Genomic DNA, 13,679 nt, shown 5'->3' with positions numbered 1-13,679 from the left:
AGCGACAAAGTAGGCTCTTTTTCACTTCAATCTACAGCTCTTTTTCATTAGATCCATTTATGCTTAAAAGATCTGTATCCTTTCAGATTTGAATTTAAGCCACAATTACTGCTCTTACTGAAATGAGTAGCAAATGTAAAATTTAACACAAATGGTGAATGTTTGTGTAATTGCTACTTGTTTCAACTGATGATTTTAGGGAAAAAAACAGATAAGCCCCAAAATTCGTCAAATCTAAAATTCAGCTCAACTGAACTCCCTGTTAGAAGAAAAAGTCTAGAGGGAAAAGTAGAGCATTGATACTTTAAACTACACTTTACTGCCTTCCTCGAGAGATGCAAAGTGGTTGAGTCATTTTAGCAAATGCTTCATCTATCTATCTATCTATCTATCTATCTATCTATCTATCTATCTATCTATCTATCTATCTATCTATCTATCTATCTATCTATCTATCTATCTATCTATCTATCTATCTATCTATCTATCTATCTATCTATCTATCTATCTATCTATCTATCTACCTGTCTGTCTGTCTGTCTGTCTGTCTCTGTCTATCTGTCTGTCTGTCTGTCATTTTTTTATCCATAATTAATCCAGCCATTAATCATCTACTTATTAATATTAATATTTATTAATTTATCCAGACATTAACCATCTGTACTTTTATTTAATCTGTCATTCCATCCATATATTCATCCATCCATCCATCCTATTAATCTATCTGTCTGTCTATCTATCTATCTATCTATCTATCTATCTATCTATCTATCTATCTATCTATCTATCTATCTATCTATCTATCTATCTATCTATCTATCTGTCTGTCTGTCTGTCTGTCTGTCTGTCTGTCTGTCTGTCTGTCTGTCTGTCTGTCTGTCTGTCTGTCTGTCTGTCTGTCTGTCTGTCTGTCTGTCTGTCTGTCTGTCTGTCTATCTATCCATCTATCTATCCCTAACTTCACTGGAAACCTGTAGCAAAATTTGAATGTCAAAAGACCCGGTTAAAGTATGATTTTAAAGTGCATGTCCTCATAAATCACCTCATCATACATGTGACATTATACACATTTCTTTCCTTGTAAACCACAAAAACCAGTAAACATACTTTTTGGTTTCAGAAAAAAAAATCTGCATTGTAGTTTTATTGTTGAGATGCTTAAATGTATGTTTTTTCCACCATCAAAATAATGTATTAAGCAATACAAATGTTCAAAACCTGCATGCAGTCTTCTGGCAAAGTCATCAATCTCTTTTTTCCCCAGCAGAGAACCATTGAAATGAATATTAAACATGGAAAGCATTGAGGAGTATCATTAATTAGCAGTTCTCAGTGAGGGACAGCTGAGCATCGGTCTTCACATAGGGAACACTGAAAACACACACCCAGGTGGCCTGTGCTCGAATGTGCGCTCGATGGAGACAACATAGAGAGATACCGATGTGACAACTTCCTCTCCCGCATTTCCTATCCTCTCTAATTGGCTTTGAGCTGTCATTAGCACTCTCTATTCTACAGAAAATGAAGGAAAAGCAATTAATAGTCCATCACAGACCATATGCAAAAGGACGTACCTCTTCCCAAAGACAGGATCTATAAGCGAGAGAGGAATAATTAGGCACAGATGTTTGAGAAACAGTCCAGGACAGCTCAGTGAGCTAGAACTGAAATACTGTTGCTAATGGGATATGGCATGAATCTTTATTTTTTTCACTTCTCTTTTTCAATCTGTTGTTTTGCAATATTACAAATTAACTCCTTATAGATGGTGAGAAAAATAGTGTAGGAAAAATCTGGATACTTTCAAATATTCTGACTTTAAAGACATTTTATGGTACAGAAACCAGAAAAAATCTGGATGAACATAGCTGAAAACTAAAACCCAAACCAAAAATACTTTATCTGTAGATGGCAATAACACAGGCATAATGAGTTGACAGGTGCATATTTAAAGAGAATATAGGTTGTTTTCACTTGACGTCATTGATGACACTCAATATTCACATGGAGGACAGGAAGTCATTCTTCTACATATCGGATTCGTTATTAGAACATCACAAAGTTTCTGTTTTATGTTGTTTATAATAGTTTAAATCAGCCAAAATAAGAAATGATGAACAGCTTTTATAGACTTTTCAAGGGTTTTGCTGACATAGGGGAGAATATTCAAGACATTGGTTGAAAAATGGAAGAAAATGTGGCACGCAAAAAACATTTTTTCAATACATCGATGTGTGCAAACTTTTTTTAAATGCAATAATTCGTTTGACAGCACCAATAAACACTATATACTAGGGATGTAACGGTATTGTAAATACCGTCATACCGCAATAGCAATTTTTTTCGATATTACCGTAGTCGCATGACTCTGTAAAACTATAGGTCTTCTGAGAAAATTTGCTCAGGCGAATGAAGCGAACGGGAGGTAGCGGAAACTACAATTCCCATCAGCCCAGGCGTGGCCATCATCCTTTGCGGTCTGTTGTCACTACAGATCCAGTAATGCGGAAATGGAGTGTGCTTCTAGTAGCGGGGATGAAAAAGAGCTGGAAATGATCGAAACCTAAAGCGGTTGTTGTCGCGCGCGTACTGTAAAACGGGGAGGGGGGTTGAGCGCGCATACTCAAGAGCGGTGTTGTCGCGTGCCTACTGAAGGGCGGGACGGAGAGTGTGTCGCGTCGCGGGGGCACTTTTGATCATTTTGGAAGGGCATTTTCTATCCAAGACTAAAAAGGGCATGTGCACTGCACAGGTTGAGCCCTATGTGTGCACATGCCTGCAAGTTGGGGAATATGACTAATAACAGTCATGGGGACTGCAGAAACATAACACACTGTTCAGATTGATGCAGACATTGACTTGTACCGTAAAGAGACCTCTATCTCACTTATGGCTTGTCCTCTCAAGTGGGGGAAAGACAATGCACAACGTTACCCACTGCTGTCAACCTGGGCTAAGTCATATCTCTGTCCCAGAAACCTCAGTCCCAAATAAGAGGTGTTTTTCTGTTGCAGGTGACATTGTAAATACCCAGAGATACCAGCTTTTACCAGATTATAGTTATATAATAATTTTCCTTAAAACCCATCTCTATCTAAGTGAGTGAGTGATTTGAATGTGATGAGTTTTCAACAATACTAAATTGAAACTTTATTTTTTTACATGGTTTAATAATTTTTTGTTATTAAAATTGAAGTTCCTGTTTCAAAGCTTACAGATAGATAGCTAATTTGTATGTCATTGACACTTTTGGCACTTTTTTGGAGTATTTTCATAAGTTTTGTTTTTCCTGTAAATGATTCAATAAATACCGTATCGTGACATTCATACCGAGGTAATACCGTACCGTGAAATTCTGATACCGTTACATCCCTACTATATACAGGTCCAGCTATGTGTATAAATATGTTAATGTGTTATATAAAAATCAGATACAAACACCACCACACTTTAAATAACGTGCCTGCCATGTAATTGCTGCAATGAAATCTCTGTCTTGTTTTGCTATAATTTAAGTCTTTACTGGCGTTTCGGCGGAATAAACAACTGCAAAGTTAACATCGAGATGCGCAGCAGCGGTGAATGTTTGTTGATGGTAAGTTCATCGAACAAACAAAAAATAAATGTAACCCCTGCCACAAAACTAGATGATTATTATCCTGAAGCACTTTTTCACTCTTTCAAAAATAAATAAATAAAAATGTAGACTACGCGTTTTTTTTTTTAATTTACTGTAAAGTCATTCCAGATATTTTCCTGATATTTACCGGTATCACTGTGTAAAAGGGGATATTATTGTAACGTTATGTATTACATTGTTCATCATTTTAAATTTGTTTACTTTGGTTCATTCACCATTTAAATACACCACTCTACTGTTAAAAGTATCAATTTGGCACTGGTATCAATAAAACCTTAATGAAAGCAAACACTATGTATGACATTATTTCTCCTGTGGAAGTGCGTTCATTAAATGAGAATTGGATCAAACAGACTTTCATTTGCAAGCAAACAAGTGGGCAGGATGTAAAGTAAACAATGACGGGTTTAAAAAAACCCAAAAGGTATGATATTATATCTATGAGTTTCCATAATTCTTTACTCAACATAAAAATAACCATCATGTCAAAGTCTTAATATTTTGCAGTCAAATACTTGTCAATTTCCCATAACACGCCAGCACGAAAATGGCAAACAGCAGTGCGCTCAGCAGGGAGTGAACATTTGAGGGAGAATATGACGTGTCAGCTATTGATTGCTAAAACAGATGAATTATGCCTTTGACATTTAGTGGGAGTGGTGAAGCACAGAAAGAAGTGTAATTCTCATTTTCTTTTTTTTTCTTTAAAGAAAAGCATCGACTTGTACAGAAAATTGCTCTCCCTTGGAAAAATATTTATCCATGTCTGGGAGGAGCTCTGAATTTGACCTATATCATGTGCCAGTTTTCATCACTGCCACCCAGCTCTGCATCCATTTAACACTGCTTTCTCTCTGATTGTCCTTCCTGATTTATTGACTGATTGATTGGGTTTGACACTAATCGACATGTTTGGCTTGCGTCGACTACTTGTAGATGAAACGGCAAACAAGCCAACAGCAATTAAAACCATTGTTCACAAAATGTTTTAACAACAATAAAAGACAAAATATACTGAATTACAAAAAGTGAAAATAACATGAAGTCCAAACACAAGCTATGTGAACTAAGTGTTAATGAAGCAGACAGCAATTATTAAAAATGGCTCCAAAACTGCTCAAAAGTCAAAGTATAAATAGCATGGACTATTTGCCACTGTTCATAACAATGGAAGCCATTTAAAATGTGGAAAAATTCCTTCAGTGTTTCAGTTCCTTTTACTCACACATCTGTGTTAACACTGTGTTGACAAGAAGGTTGTTTATATACAGCAGGGAAGATGGGGTAAAATAAGTAAAAATTGTGTGTTAATAAAGACTAATATTTTAATAAAATATTTTGGCAATCTTTACAGTAAAAAAATTGACAGTTTTTGTATTTTTATACTGCCAATAAAAATAATACAAATCCATAAGTAGACGTTTATGTGCACACTTGATTCATTCCCAAATAAATAATCATTTCTGAATAAATGACTCTGACTCTTTCATAAAAAACCTCTATTGTGTTGTTTCTCAATTCATTATTTATTTTTAGGTTTTTGGATTCAATCATTCATAAATAGTCATTTTTCACAAACAACATGGTTAGCAAATAGGGAAATTTTAGGTTTCTGGCAGAAAAAAAACAAAACAAAAACAAAACAATCAAAAATAGCAGCCTAAAAAGCCTATGCTGCACTTCAATTGCAATACCCATGCTGGTTTTATCCTCCCTCCAAATGTAGTCACTGTGTGGTGTAAAGTGGCTTTCACACTGGACATGGAAAGAAATGCACTATGAAATCCATTCATTTTGATAACTTTGTGTTTGTTGCTGTGCCAGTCAAAGTGCAAGAGCAGCAGAGAAAACAGTTGAATAGCTTACACGTGCTATGGTCAAAGTCTAAAAAAGCCCAACAGAGGTATAATTAGGGACAACATGGTGGCTCAGTGGTTAGCACTGTTGCCTTACAGCAAAAAAGTCGCTGGTTTGAGTCCCAGCTACGGACTTGGTATTTCTATGTTGAGTGTGCATGTTCTCCCTGTGTTCGTGTGGGATTCCTCTGGGTGCTCCAGTATCACCCACAGTCCAAAGACATGCACTATAAGTGAATTAAATAAACTAAATCGCCTGTAGTGTATGTGTGTGAATGAGTGTGTATGGATGTTTCCCACTACTGGGTTGGAAGGGTTGGGTCGGTAGCTGAAAAGAAGTACGCTGGGGAAAAACATATGCTGGGTAAGTTGGTGGTTCATTCAGCTGTGGTGACTCATAATGAATAAAGGGGAAAAGCTGAAAGAAAATGAATAAACAAGTTATGTTTAAAATCTCTTACAAAATTAATTTATATTGTTTAATAAAATTATAAATTATTTTTCCAAAGTTAAAAAAAAATTCAGTAGAATAAAGAATTATTTATTTTTCATTTCAGTGGACCACTAGTAACAATCTAATTTGGACAGAATCACAAAAATATGCCTTGCACTAATACACAGACTGATAGTTTGCCACTGCTTTCAAATTTTCAACATTCTTTGAATGCTGCTCAACCAATCAGATTCAAATGCTTGCTGCAAACCTCTGCCACCTCTCCAACTGCTTTGAATGTTTGCACATACAAAACCCAAACACCCTGCAAAAGTTAATATAACATAGAATTTGAGGCTATGTATAAGCTGAACTGGGCTTTTGATCATTTAGTCAAACACACCAGGGTGAGACATAGCCTTCAAAAGAAAAGAGAAGAGGGTCTGTGCATATCCTTTTGAGCTTCCCACACAAAGGGCCAAAGATAAAGCAGCTAAGACAGCCATGAGACTGCAAGTTTAGCCTCAGAGAATGGAGAGATTGATTGCAAAGAAATTCGCCTAACCTCTCTGCAACTTTTCTCTTCCTCATAAAACAAATATTTAACAGATTATTTTAGCAATCATTCAGTTCAGTTTTTAAAAAACAGTGACATTTTGGAAGTCATTATTTCTAAAGGCCACTGTCCCATGTGCAAAACTTTATCTCTTTCATTATACTGTATGTGATATTATGAGATAATGTGAAAAAAAGAATGTCTGTCAAAATATCAGCAAAAGTATTACCATAAAGTCGCAGTCCACGCAAAATAAAATTATCACTATTTACTTACTATTGTGCTTATTTAAACTCACAAACCAAACTACTATTTTCTAATTAGTGCTCTTTGTTCCTTTCTTTGTTCACCCTCAAGCATTGGTTTACTGTTACCGGACATCCTGACACCAACATCACTGCTGAGTGTGGCATTTAGATTATTTTGTAAATATGTGCTGCATGCTTTCCTCTCAACAACAAAGCAATCAAACTACAATGACAGATGTGACAAAACAGTAGTTAAGAAAGCAACTGATTATCGTAAAGTGAAGATGATTGCATGCATAAGCTCTGTTTATAGCTTTATTATAAAGTCTTTTAAGATTTTAACATGCTCAAATTACAATGTTTTTAATGGTTTTTGTCTCCCTATTTAAGGTCCAGTTAACCAAAAGCTAGAACAACATCTTGTAGAGTCTATTTCGGACAACATTCTCACTTTCGTCTTGTTCATACTGAAATGACCCCTTCTTATTACTCTGGGTATCCCTCAATTGTCAATTGACAACACACAGGGTCCTCTGTTACTTTAAATGAGAAACTTCTGGCATCAATATGGTGATGTGCCATTGACAAGGCATTGACAATTTTAGCGTTATGATTAAATGAAATTGATTAATTTTCTATCATTACAGGGGTGTGAATTTTTCTATAATAAACAGTCAAAACTATTCTATTTACATTGACCACATTTAAGAGGCAGTAAGTAACCCAGCTCTAAGCACTTAACCTAACCATCTGTCAATATAAAACACAAGGTATAGCAGGCAGATACAACTACAGTTACAATTTATTCAAAAGTTATAAATATTCAGTCTTCCCAAGGCAGCAAGAATTTATTCTGGGAGAAATTGACATGATTGCCATCTCCATTTGCCAAACAGATTTTGTCTGTCACAAATTTAAATATTGCCGCCGAAAAAAAAATCTTACATCAGCTTTGGTTGTCAAATGCTATTGGCTTCCACTGTGTTTTGGGACTGATCACATACCTTAATGTCGGAAGATACCAGTGAGCAGGAGCCGGATCTTTTTCAGTGATTTAAACCTCATAAATGATTCTGTTCTTCACATAAACACATTGTATGACTTCACAGAACTTAGAATGCGAACACGACTACTTTGTACCACTCCTAGCAGAATCACAACATCATAAGACGTTAATATTAGAGTCTGAGGACAATGTTATTTTGATGTCCAATAACAACGGGAAATGACGTTGATATTTTGTTGATTTTAGGTTGTGTTGGAAAGTGACCAAAATCCAACAAAGCCAACATCTTAAATCACGATCATAATGACGTCAAATACTGACATTTATTTGTTGAGTATGGCAACCAAAATCCTATGTCTAATAGATGCAATACTGGAAATGTCTACACAACATCAAGCTGTATGTAACGGGGAGTTTAGGGCCCCGTTTACACTAATTAGTTTTCGTTTTAAAAACGCATAAGTTTTTCTACGGTTACGCCATCCGTCCACACTACGCCAGAGTTTTCGAGTGCCGAAAATGGAGCGTTTTGGAAAGGCTGGAGGGGCCGTTTTCATTCTAAAAGGCTTATGCTCCGATTCAGCATGGATGGGGGAAAACGGAGACATCTGAAAACGGAAGCGGGGGTGCCGACATTCGCCTATCTGATTGGGGCTTTTCCTCAATATTAAGTAGCCTAACGTTACACACAGTTCAGTCCAGCTTCCTCTTCTTGTAAGTTCAGACTTTGCAAGTTTGATCAAGGCTGCAGTCTCCCCCTCCTCCATTTGATATGGGAAACAGACTACCGAGGACAGGGTAACATACGTGATCAAAGCAGACAGGGTCATACACAGAAAAGCGGTCATGAAAGTCACTTGGAACAAAGCTTGGTAAGGCAGGTAGACTGGCAATACTTCGCAAGGAAGCATGGCCTGAGCTCTCGCTGAAATACAGCACAAACAGGACTGCAGTGGGAGAGGAGCTGAGTCAGTAGTCGGGTGAGGGCTCCCTCTGCTGGTGTGTTGTTACACTGTAACATCATTAGACGTTGATATTTAGTTGTTTTTAGTTGAAAAGTTTTTTGTTGTGTTGAAAAGTAACCAAAATGCAACATCTGTCCAACGTTGGACATTGAAGTCAGCCTGACATTGGGTTCTGATGTTCCTTTCCAAACAAAATGCAACATCCCATGATGTTGGGGTACAACGGGCTGGGCTATTAGGTGTTTTTTTATTTTTATAAATACTCATGATTCCACTTTTATTTGCCTGCTGCTAATTTATGTTGTTAAGAAGTGGGTAGTTTCAAATTTGTATTTTACAAATACATGCAAACCATTTAATTGGAGGCAAAAATGTAAATGACTCAAAGCATCTGAGGCTGAGAGGATACCCAGAGCATCATATGATGGGGCTCTGACCAAGTGCCAAGCCAATGTGTGTCAAGTCAGGAGTTAGAATGTGTTGTTTCACAGGGTTTAGCTACAACCACAATTAAATACATGTGAAGAACATGTCCTCCAGGAGTAGGTTAAAAAAACCTGTGACTTAGAAGATCTAAAAAGGTATCTTATAGTTCAATAAAATCAATATGATATGTGCAGATAAGATTAGCTTTATATTGTTTTAGAAAGACATGATGCTGAGTAAATGGTGGTGCAGTTTTCATTGACTATCTCCATACAAAAACTGCCAAAGACAAGCAGGAGAAGGAGTTCAGTGAGATCAAAACCAGTTTGGTCAAAGCATAAGCTTTACTCACCGAGCTTTGGATCATAAACCATATTTTTTGTCTGTGATGTTGAAAAGTTACTGTTCTAGAAAGTAACGGCTCTCTTGCTCTTCCTCAGATTCTCCCAGTCTATTTGTGATGACAGCACGGATCAGTGGATGCATCATTTCCATGAAGCAGGAAAGTACAGGCTTCGCTAAATCCCAGCAAAGATGGCGAGAAAGCTGTCAAAATTCCCTCGGACACAGACATCCTGGCATTCTTAGCACTCGGTGATATGAGCGAACACATGCACATCTTTGAAAGCGTTCATGCTCACACACCCTGCTGTATAATCAGAGAGCTCCCCATCGCTCATACGGCTGTCATCCGCCATCGCTGGTCCTCCTCACACGCGCACTTCATGAAGCCCCTGTCCTCTGCATCAGGGGCTCCTGTGATGTGACATTTTCTGCTTTTTACTCATGCTGAGATGACAAAGATATAGAGCTCCAGCAAGCCTGTCCTCTCTCAGCTGACAGCAGACTTTCTTCTGACTTCAGAATAATTTAAGGGCATGGGCTTTGGGTTTGTTCCAAAACCTAGTGAGCTTCTTCTCTAGGCATAACAGGCACAGTCAAAAGATTGTTAGTAAGGTGGTAAGGTGTGATCATAATTAGCAAATTTTGTGGGGAATATTGGTCTATTGAATAAAATCAACAGAGTGTAGTAATATATGAAGCAAAGTACCCATGAAGGCACTTTAAACCAAGCAGATTTTATTTCAGTTAAAGGCCTGTGCACACTGCAATGATTTTTGCTCACATTTACTGCCAATATTTAACACCTTGTGACTAAACAAAGTGCACACCAATGTGGAATACAATGTGGAATTGCCTTGGCCTTAATTTTTTGGTTTAACACGCCACATTAAATGCGGTTCTACCAATGAGATTGGTAATTTTGTTCCAACCCAAACGAATGGCTATATACATTTCTGAAGAGTGCCAAATACGTCCCAGGGGCTACGTTTTCTGCAGTTTTTGTTTTCGCAAATCCACCAGAGGCCGATGTGTATGCTTTTTTAGATTTTAAATTTCTCTTGTGAAGTGCCACCTGCTGTTTTTGCGTAAATTCTTCAGAGGCTGCTGTCGACTGACTGCCTCATTGACCGATCGACTGACCCATTCCTCTCTTTCCCTAAACCCAACTAATAATGTTTTCAAAAGCACAGATTGACCCTCTCACCCACTTCACTAAACCTTACTAACAGTTTTAAATAGCAATACAGAAAAAGAAAAGCTTGATTTTTTACCGTGTTTTCAGATTTTACCACATCCTCACCCTGTTATTTACTTATTTATACTTATTTATTTTTTGGCTTCTGTTTCTGTCTTACCCGCTTTCTGGAATCTTTCTTCGCCAGACCGAAACCTTGTTTTAGTGGTCAACAATTCTGTGACTCAAGTCTGCCAAGTACATGGCGACAAACTGGTAACAGCGGGAAAGCTGTGCATACAGATGTAAGCAGTCATAATTTGCAATCTCCAGAAATGTATATAGGGCTACATTTTCAGAATAAACCTATATTGTTTTGTTTATGTGCATTGAGTTGCTTAAATTAGAGTAAAAAATGGCTTGGTAAGTCTAGCTGGGCACATAGTAATAGCAGATAAAATAGGACTCAGTGGTGAGTTTCATTTGACTTAATTTTCTTTCATGGCTTGTAACTCTTTCCCCCCAAACATTTGATCAGGTACTTTTTGTGGAGGAGGTTAAACAAAGGTGAAAAACATACATGATAAATTAGGCATGGAAAGATAATTGTTTTAAAGTTGTATCACGTTTAGAAAAAGACGTTTTAATAACTGCCAGAATTTTCTGTATATGGTTCCTAAGGTATGTGTAAGATTTTTTTTATTTCCCTTTTTGTTTTTGTTTTTGTTTTTTAGGATAATAGTATCTCCAGCAGAAAAGGTCTCCAAAGATTCCGTCTTAAATTGCAAAGAAATCTGTTTTTGAAACTAAAGACAGCAGAAGTCAATGTTTCACTTGAATTATTTAGCCTGACATGTCTAATGTTCCAAAATATTAATGTTTCTCAAAATTAAATATATTGTGTTTAAAGGGAAAAAGTTTATATTTTTTTTAACCAGATATTTAAAAAGAACATATTTTAATGCAAGAATCACAACACTCTGAAACCATGATATTTTTATTCAAGGTTATCATACCGTCAGAATCTTATACCGGCCCATGCCTACCATAAGTACACATTTCTACTCCTGTGCAACAAGTGCAACAAAAACAATGAGCAAATCTGTAAAAATGTTTTGCTTTTGGGAAGTCTTTCAAACTCACAAAAACTATTTGTCTATTGGACTTTACCAATGAAAATTTGCTTAATAGCCTTTAATGTGATGACACCTTAAATTTGTATTTATTTATTTATTTATTTGCCAGTGCCAGTGATAAAATAGGTTTCAAGAATTCACACTTAGATATTGCTTGATAATAATAGCAGGTTTGACATGCCTGTCCTGGGAGAGAACCCTGAGCTCGGAGATAGTTGAGCCCAGGGCTCCCACCTGGTCAATGAGCATGTGAGGAAGTACGAGATCAGGAAGTTCTTGAGAGCTCCCCCTGGTAAAGGCAGAGATGGGGTGGATGGGGGATTCTTCAAAAAATAAAGATGAGTGAGTAATGTTAGACAGGCTATTTATAGAGAGTTTGTAATGATCAGATTGGCTTCCTAATGTTTACAGATGAAAGACCAGCTGTGATCAATCATATCACTTGCTCCTCTCGAGCTTGTGAAACTTCACTTATTACTGTTATTATTATTTCATCTGTTATCAGCATATATTTATGGAAATAGGGCATTCACACTAAGATGTTACCTAAGACTATTAAGTTTCAATAAAAATTTTAAATGCCAACTCAGTCATGTTTTACAGATTTTATAATTAATTTTATGTTTCTCATTTATGGTATGAAAAATGCTTTAGGGTTAACATTTTTTAATACACTGAACAGTGTTTTATTATTATTATTTTTTTTATAATCTTCTGTCTTGAAGTAAATGCTTATTTAATCATTATTTCATGCAACTCATACACCATGATGTATTTCTACAAGCACATTATTAATTATATAAATCAAACTTCATTATGCCACCTCTTCATATGCTCAGTTCTGCGGCAGCACTGCACATCCTTCATACTGTATAATGAATTACAACAAGCTCAGTAAAATAATTTATTAAAAAAATAGGCTAGTAGTGGAGATGAGAACTTGTGATTACATATTTTATTTTATTACATATTAAAATATCTGAAATTAAATAAATATATGAAAATTTCTGAGCGATATGTAAAATAGATTCATGCTTAATACATTTCTGTGTTTTTAGCTTAACAAACTTCTGTCATTTTCTACACAAGAGCTCCTGAGAACAAACTCTTGTTATAAATCAAGTCATAGATGATAAAGTTTGGAAAAATAAGATTCAACTGGCCCTTAAATTGTCAGATAAAAGCAATAATATTTATAACATATCAGCATTCACAATATAAGACACTGGGACAAGCTTTCACAGTGTCATTTGTAATTCAAGCCATGAGATTTCTTGTGAAACTGCTACTCTTCTCAAGAATGCTCAGGTAATTCCAAATGGTTTGTGTCTATTTGCGTGATTTGGAGTCTCGGTGAGGCCCAGGTAGTATTTTTATGACTTGCCGAGGTCATTTTCTCAGATATGTGCTGGCAAGAAAATAATATTTAGGACCACTACCCCATTTCTGCCTCTCCTTTCTTGACCTGTGATGTATTATTTTCGTTGCTTTCCAAAAGTCCATTAAGGCCTGGCGGTGGGCCATCTTGTCTCCCGCAGACAAAGATAAAGACGTGGTCGAGGGATGCAGGGACAAACAGAATGGGAATGAGCAGGGCATTGCTGGAGTTTACCTCCAGAAATCTCTCTCACGCAAACAAACTCACTCACTTCATGCTCAGCAAACACAAAATATGGGAAGCTGCTGACACTTAGATACTGCCGTGACACTCTGTCCTTTTAACTTATTTACAATTCAATAATTGTCTTCTAAGAAGTCAACCAAAATAAAAGAATGGTGGGTGGAGGGGCCATCCTCTCCCTCACATCTCCACAGGAATACAGAAGTGAAATTTAATGATCCAATTTGGGTCATCTTGCTGGCAGACCTGAGGGTTGTTGAGCTGGAGATTAAA

The 13,679-nt window shown here is 36.6% G+C and overlaps 1 protein-coding gene and 1 long non-coding RNA gene across 15 annotated transcripts in view; one reads left to right on the top strand and one right to left on the bottom strand.

The window, feature by feature from the left end:
- The window catches only part of grid2 (glutamate receptor, ionotropic, delta 2), a 704,448-nt gene that overhangs the window by 60,001 nt on the left and 630,768 nt on the right, over nucleotides 1–13,679 (bottom strand).
- Nucleotides 1,712–3,567, top strand: LOC141375649 (uncharacterized). Its single transcript, XR_012384427.1, has 2 exons — nucleotides 1,712–2,526; nucleotides 2,753–3,567. It is a non-coding gene; the product is annotated as an uncharacterized lncRNA (long non-coding RNA).

Source organism: Danio rerio, chromosome 8 (genome assembly GCF_049306965.1).
Source record: "Danio rerio strain Tuebingen ecotype United States chromosome 8, GRCz12tu, whole genome shotgun sequence".
NCBI classification, from domain to species: Eukaryota; Metazoa; Chordata; class Actinopteri; order Cypriniformes; family Danionidae; genus Danio; species Danio rerio.
Note: the sequence above shows the minus strand (reverse complement) of the source record. Positions and strands in the feature narration are given on the sequence as shown.